At 40.8% G+C, this 6,385-nt stretch overlaps 1 long non-coding RNA gene across 1 annotated transcript; it reads right to left on the reverse strand.

Moving 5' to 3' along the window:
- Nucleotides 1–420: 420 nt before the first annotated feature.
- Nucleotides 421–4,565, reverse strand: LOC145719609 (uncharacterized). Its single transcript, XR_014142500.1, has 3 exons — nucleotides 4,531–4,565; nucleotides 4,331–4,450; nucleotides 421–1,177 (listed from the first exon to the last, which is right to left on the reverse strand). It is a non-coding gene; the product is annotated as an uncharacterized LOC145719609 (long non-coding RNA).
- Nucleotides 4,566–6,385: the final 1,820 nt, after the last annotated feature.

Consider the following 6,385-nt stretch of genomic DNA (forward strand, 5'->3'; position numbering starts at 1 on the left):
TCATGACCTGAGCCGAAGGCAGACACTTAACTGACTGAGCCACCCAGGCGCCCCAAGAAGGGGCATTCTTGATCTGAGGTGAGCACTGACAGTGTGACCTTTCAGATCTTTCTGCACCCCTGCTCCCTGACACATTCTTGGGTTATACTAAGACCTTCAGTGTGGGTCTAAGCATGTTTTGCTGGTCTTTGAATTATGCTCTCTCATTAAGAGAATGGTATATTTCTTTTCTAATCAATTTTTCGGAAAGCACACTTCTGTTCACACTTATGTGCTAATATAGTTGGGAGACTCAAGATGGCAATTCAATTTCTGATTATTCACATATCCAAAGTGTAATGACTAAGGAGTATGTCAGAAGGTTCTCAAATCACATCCACTTAAGCAGGAAGGAGTAGCATGGTTGTTAAGTGATGGGTGGGTGAAGAACTGGGCAGGGCTCGGGGTGGTGGCTGAGGGCCAAACTTTGTTGAAACTGCTTTAGGTCACTACAGCCTGGGCACTTAAAGTTAAAAAAAAAAAAAGGTATGTTTCTGATCATTGATTGCCTAAACTTCTTTCTTACGAAAGTAGACCAACATCTTTACTTTTTTGGGTTTCCTTCTTGCCCCTTCACTCACCCATTGTCAACTTTCCTGGTATATCCAGAATCAAGCCAACTTCCAGAAGCTGATTCATTGAATGCCCAAGGCAAATGTGTTCAGGGTGACCGATCCACCCAAGTTCCATTTTCAAAAGCTATTTCTGACAGACTACTTTTCATTTTTGCCCCTGATTCCTGTTGTTACCAGCTGGAGAATGAGAGAAACATAGAGACACGGAGACTGGGGCATAAAGAAGATATTTCACAGGGGTAATAATTGAATATGAAAATGGCTATGCCTAAAGAGATTATATTGTTAAGGATTCTCCACATACTCAAGGAATATACATTCTGGAATATTTTCTTGCATATCAGGAACCATTACCATTGCTTGCATGATTAATGATATATTCTTGAAAAATGTATTCATAAGAATGCTCCTTATTTAAGAATATTGTCTTATAATTATGTGCCTCTTACCTCTGCAGTGTTTCTCTTCTGCCCCATGGCTTCCCCTTTTTGGTTCTCATTCCTCTGCTGTGTCTTTGACCTCTTCCTCTCTTTGCCCTTTGGCTCCAGCAAGAGCAGTGGGGACTGTGACAAAAACAAATTAAGCATGCCTTGAAATGCTGCAATGAGGACAAAGTCAAAACCCATGAACCACAGCTAAATAGTTGAAAGGTATAACTAAATTTGATGTATCAGTCATTTGGCGAATTGGCTTTTCCACGAATTGGCTTTAGGCAAACTGTCCACTCAGCAAATTGACTTCTAGTGAATTCATCTAGACCCAGGGTGTTCTGAAAAGAGACTGGTGAAGACATAGAACTTGGAAGAGATTCATTTTTTGCATGTAAATTGCTCTGGGGACCGACAGTAAAATGTAGTTCTGTGCAAGCAATTAGTGGCATGACTCAGGTGATCCCCAGCCTGGAAATGTAGGTGCTCTAGTTATGTCCGACACTGATGATCGACCATGACTCAATAGCTCTGTGTTCATTGGGAACCTCACCAATTTTACTGCAGTTAGGAAATAAGGAGAATGAGCCTGGCAAAATTTCTGTGATGTGTTTGACCCAAATTGCTTTTCAAATAATTGGCCACAAAGATTATTAATGTGCTTATTTAAAATGTTTGGCATATTTTAAAAATATGAAACCCAGGGGGTGCCTGGGTGGCTCAGTCGGTTGAGCGTCTGACTCACAATCTCAGATCTCAGGGTTGTGAGGTCGAGTCCCGCATCCAGCACTGCACTGGGCATGGAGCTTGCTTAGAATTCTCTCTCTCCCTAGGTCCCTCCCTCCCCCCACCCCCGCTCACTCTCTCTCTCTCTCTAAAAAAAAATTAAAATTAAAAAAATATGAAGCATTATATGGTTCTTGTTTGTTTGGTGGTCCTGGCTGAAATCCCAGCGCTATAGCTCAACTTCAAAGAGTTACCAGGTGTTAAGCATTTTATTCGGTGCTCTTATTCAATCATCACAAGTCTAGAAGGAAAACACTTTTATAACCCCCAGTTTACGAGGGAAAACTGAATTTAGTGAAGTTAATCTGATCACAATCTTTCCGCTAGTATGTAGGGATTCAAAATTTGAACAAAATAGCACTGCTTAGTCTAGACCAGCACTGTCCAGTAAAAATAGAATGGGAACCACACATGTGATTTTATGTCTTCTAGGAGCCACATTTAAAAAGTAAAAAGAAATAAGTGAAATTAATTTAATTTTAATAGTATATCTTATTTAATCCAGTATGACCAAAATGCTATAATTTTAATATGAAACCTTTATAAAATATTAATGAGATATTTTGTATTCATTTTTTTCATATTAAATCCTTGAAATCCACTGTGTATTTTACATTTACTATACAGTACATCTCAATTCAGAGTAGCCATATTTCAAGGATAATGGAGAATGTAAGTCCTGCTTCTCAAAGAGTGTTCCATGGACCCACAGCATACTATTACTCACAAGCTTGTTAGAAATGCGGGCTCTCAGACTTATGCCATTTCTACCAAATCAGAATCTTCCTTCTCATGAGATGTGCAGGAAAATCATGTGCATGTGAAAATTTGATAAGAACAGCTCAAGAGCCCGTGCTTTTCACTATTTTACTGCTGCTGGTCCAAGATGCTCATTTGTTGCCTCACTGCACAAATAGGTATTGAATATCTCCGACGTGGCTACTCTGCAAGGTAACATGGATGGTGGTGTTACATTGTGAAAAGTGCATTGGCTTAGGGATAAGGTAGATCACTAGCTGTAATATCTTATGATTGTGCATAACTTTTTAACCACAATAAGCCTTAATGTCTGCATCTGTAACATGGAGATGACATTGACATTGGTTACCTATTAAGTATCACTCTTCTCTTCTTTGGTTACAGGCCCGGACATTGTCTCCAGGAATAAATGTGTTCCTCAGTCTCCTTGTAACTAAGTTCTCACCAATAAGATTTTAGCCTAAGTGTTCCTTCTAACTTCTGAAAAGATTCTTTAAAGTTTCTGACACAACTGAGAGTTAGATCCCCTTTCCCTTCTTTTCTCTTTCCTTCTGGAAAATGAACATAATACCTGGAACTCTAGCAGCCATACTGAACCATGGGCTGATCTTGAGAATGGAAGGCACACACGAGGATGGTAAAGCAGCAAGATAAAATGCTCCCAGATTCCTGGCATCCATGCATACACACCTAATTGCCTTCTTTGTATTTCTTTTCTGTGTTGACAGGTAAAATACGTTAATATATGTATACCACCCTAATAGGCAGTAAACATTTTCTTATAGATGTGAGAGACATGGTACTGGTCTTCAAGGAGCTCAAAATAGAGAGTGGACAATAAAGTAAATAAAAATTAACAATAAACATTTATTTGGCATGCCATGAACTATTTCTTGCCTTGGGCATGCACACATAAGTGCCTATCTAGTGGCCTACTAAAATCTGTAATAGTATAATATTGTCACTAATGCTAAGTATGTCTATGTCTAGATAAGACTCCTTCCTCGAATTAGCGATGAGATGTTGCCAGTAGCAGGGATGCTTCTTAGTTAAATCTGTCTCTATTAAATTGCTTTAATGTTCTTATGTGGTGTCCGCAACCTTAACAACATTGCCAAGATAGTAAGATTTTGGAATCCCGTACTCTGGATTGCTTCTGGTCATTTAGGAGGAACTATATCTATTTTTTTATGATCACTGGCCATAGAAGAAGGAAGCAGAGACTTTATTTAGGTACACTTATCATCCAGTTGTTCATTTGGAGGTGAAGGACATCGTGGGCGTGAACTCTTAGAGTACGTGCTGGGATATGACATAGAAAACAGGATCTGTCTACCCCATAAAGTCTCAGAAGTATTAGGAGAGAGAAATACATATAAGTATTTCAGGGGTAAAAAGTATGTGTGTGCAGTTTTAGAATATATATTCAAAATATGTGAAAGAAGACGCAGTGCCCCCCGAACACTTTCCTAACATAAAATACAAAATATCTTCTTGATGGAGAGTCAGAAAAGACACACTGATTTCGAAACAAGAATATAGTCCTTTTAGAAGGCCATACCATAAGATTTGAAGGGGGAGGTCTGAGATTTTTTAATTGAGGAAATAGGTTAAAACAGTTGAAGTATTGATCAAGATGTTTTGTAGCTTCAAAAATGATAAAAAATAAGTAGCGCCAAAGAATCAACCCCGTATTGATGCTGGCAGTTTGGGAGTAGAGTATAAACATGTGGAGTTACACACCTTCAGGGGGCGCCATGCACAGCATAGTCTGGGGGGAATGGTGCCTCCAGGAATGATACAGTACCAGTCAGCACCATGCAGGTGCCCAGGGACCTTAGATGTCTCTCTTCAATACTCAGACTGAGAACACAAGGAAGGAACAGTTTTCATATGTGAGACTGAGTTTCTTTCAGCTGTAAAATGCGAATAAGAAAACTTACCTCTCAAGGCTCCTCCAGGTTGTTCTATAGAGATGAAGGCTTTTAAGAACAGCAACGTGTTACCTGGAGATAACATCATTCATAAGATGATGATGTGACTTGGTCATTGAAAAGGAGAGCACGAAAGAGACACTGGGGTTACTGAAGGGAGGGCAGGTCCCGTGTCGTGTGGGGTGAGTTGTGACCCAGAGTTAAGACAAGGAAATGTCATAGTCACTGCGGCAGACACCCCACACTCCACCCACATCCCCAGATCCCTTTTACTCAGCATCCTTGCTCCCAGTGGGGGGTTCCTACAGCTCCCTTCTGAGGATTCCCCTTAGGCTAATGGTGTCATCTTTCCACTTTGCATGGAAATTTGGAGGTGCTTAGGAGAGGATAATCTCTAGGGAAGACCCCCCACCCTAGGATTGACTCTTGCAGTTGTATGAAAGCCTACCTCTCCTGCCTTGAGGCCAGCCAATGGTGTTCTGTAACTTGGTCTCCAGAGTTCTTGCAGGCTTAGGTTGAGGCTGAGGCTTCGCCTGAAGTCACACGCGCTCTTGGACTCTTCCTATCCCTGTCCTGCTTCCTCCTGCCCTTACCTTTTTTCTCCTGGAAGCTCCCTTAATAAGCCACTAGCACATAGTGCATGTCTCAAAGGCTGCATCTAGAGAACTTGATTGGACACAAACATCCACCAAGGAGAGGCATGTTTAGAATGGGCCCTGGGGTGATATGATGATGACAGAATGTTCCCACTTGCTAAGAATCCAATGTTGGAGATCTCTGGATAAGTGGATGTCAATTTCAAAAGTGAGCCCATTCTGCCACAAAATCAGGATGGTCCCATAAAATTTGATTCATTTTTAGGTTACTGATTTAGGGATTCTTTATAAAGTTACAGGCTAGAAAGAAAAGCTAATCGCTTACACAATCCAGATGTCACCTGGAGCCTGCTGCACAGGAAAATTAGGTTGAACTTGGTTTGAACCCCAAGTCCAAGTCCTGAGAAAGTGAAGCCCGGCCAGCCGTCTCTGCAGGAGTCAGTCCCCACTTCCACGTGCTTCTCGTCTTTTCCTTTCACCCACATCATTCCCTCTTCCTGCTGATAATTTCAGCACTCTCAGTGGCTTTTGAATTATTGGAGAAAATGGAGTCACAGACTTTGTAGAATACCTCGTAAATAAACACAACCATAGCAGAGATCTTGCAGACTAAAAAAAAAGAAAGAAAAAGAAAAAAGGGAAGAAAAAGGCTGCCTAGAATAGAATATGAGCAGAGAGCTAATAGCACCTCTTGGGTGAGAGCAGATGTGGTATCTGTTTGTTCTGCACACAGCTTTGTTTTATCTACGAATATTTGCAAGTTGAAAGTTACTAAGTAGAGGGACATATTTTAGGTAAAAATGAAGAATTCCAGACCGAGGGCATAAGTGCATTCTATATATCATATAGACGTATATAGATACAGATATGAAGGAAATATTCCAAAATATAAAGGTGGCTCTAATTTTTGAGGTGATGAATGATTTCAAATGCTTTCCTTTTTATTGAGGTAGAGCATATAGTAAACTGTGTCACTTAATTCATATATTTTTTTAAGATTTTATTTATTTATTCAACAGAGAGAGTGAGAGAGTACAAACAGGGAGGAGTAGTAGAGGGAGAGAGAGAAGCAGGCCTCCCGCCGAGCAGGGAGCCCGACGCGGGGCTCGATCCCAAGACCCTGAGATCATGACCTGAGCCGAAGGCAGACACCCAACCATCTGAGCCACCCAGGCGCCCCACTTAATTCATATTTTAAACATGTATTCCCCATGTCACCATTATCCAGATCAAGATATAAAACATGTTGAGCAACCCAGAAGTTTCCA

This window comes from Leptonychotes weddellii, unplaced genomic scaffold (genome assembly GCF_054177405.1).
Source record: "Leptonychotes weddellii isolate Sample4059 unplaced genomic scaffold, ASM5417740v2 HiC_scaffold_5655, whole genome shotgun sequence".
Taxonomy (NCBI): domain Eukaryota; kingdom Metazoa; phylum Chordata; class Mammalia; order Carnivora; family Phocidae; genus Leptonychotes; species Leptonychotes weddellii.